The following is a 242-nucleotide window of genomic DNA, read 5'->3' on the forward strand; positions in this document are numbered from 1 at the left end:
GAATCCTCATACAAGACTAAAAAGACAAGAAACTGCTCAAAGATTTCGACTATTGCAACATTTACTAGACAAACAGTCTAAATTGCGAATCCATTACAAAAGACTGATCTACATGACTATTATAAGGTCTATCTGGACATACGAATTTGAGCTTTGGGGCTCCACTAAACCATTAAATTCCTTCCAAATCCAATCCTTACAGTTCAAAATCCTTCGTAAAATCCTGCTTCGTAAAATGCTCC

Source organism: Halyomorpha halys, unplaced genomic scaffold (assembly GCF_000696795.3).
Source record: "Halyomorpha halys isolate HHAL.00 unplaced genomic scaffold, Hhal_1.1 Scaffold274.1, whole genome shotgun sequence".
NCBI lineage: Eukaryota > Metazoa > Arthropoda > Insecta > Hemiptera > Pentatomidae > Halyomorpha > Halyomorpha halys.